Source organism: Ipomoea triloba, chromosome 16, assembly GCF_003576645.1.
Source record: "Ipomoea triloba cultivar NCNSP0323 chromosome 16, ASM357664v1".
NCBI classification, from domain to species: Eukaryota; Viridiplantae; Streptophyta; class Magnoliopsida; order Solanales; family Convolvulaceae; genus Ipomoea; species Ipomoea triloba.
In genome coordinates, this window is record NC_044931.1 from 7,117,531 (window position 1) to 7,118,226 (window position 696).

Consider the following 696-nt stretch of genomic DNA (forward strand, 5'->3'; position numbering starts at 1 on the left):
TATAATAAATAATAGCAAATGATTTTTGTTTCACATTATTTTATGAGTGTAATTATCCTAGTTTTTTAATTTGGAATTTACAATAGAAAACAATTATAAAAACCGAGTATGTAACACTCGTACTGCGGGGATAGCTCAAATGGGAGAGCGTCAGACTGAAGATCTGAAGGTCTCGTGTTCGATCCACGATCACCGCATATAAAGCCTCTTGTGCGTAAGATGGGATCAACAATAACTATTTACAAAACACACTAGAAACAAACAAATATTTCTCATCTTTCTATTTACAAACTATCGCCTTTTTTAATTTTTTGACAAAAAAAAATGTTGTTATTTTTTGTTTCCGTGCTTTTGCACAAATCAAATTCTTGACACAAATCATGATAGAGAAAACTATTTGAATATTTTTATACTAACCTTGTATTGATCATCAATAAAATTCAACCATGCACTCAAAACTACCACACATAAACCAAGCCAATTGAAACCTTCAAAACAAATCATCTTTCATGTGTGATAACCCATACTCCATCTAGTCTTTNCAAAAAAAAATGTTGTTATATTTTGTTTCCGTGCTTTTGCACAAATCAAATTCTTGATACAAACTATCGCCTTTTTTAATTTTTTGACAAAAAAAAATGTTGTTATATTTTGTTTCCGTGCTTTTGCACAAATCAAATTCTTGACACAAATCAT

The 696-nt window shown here is 29.8% G+C and overlaps 1 non-coding gene across 1 annotated transcript; it reads left to right on the plus strand.

The window, feature by feature from the left end:
• The first annotated feature begins 124 nt into the window (after positions 1 to 124).
• Positions 125 to 197, plus strand: TRNAF-GAA. The gene has a single exon. It is a non-coding gene; the product is annotated as a tRNA-Phe (tRNA).
• Positions 198 to 696: the final 499 nt, after the last annotated feature.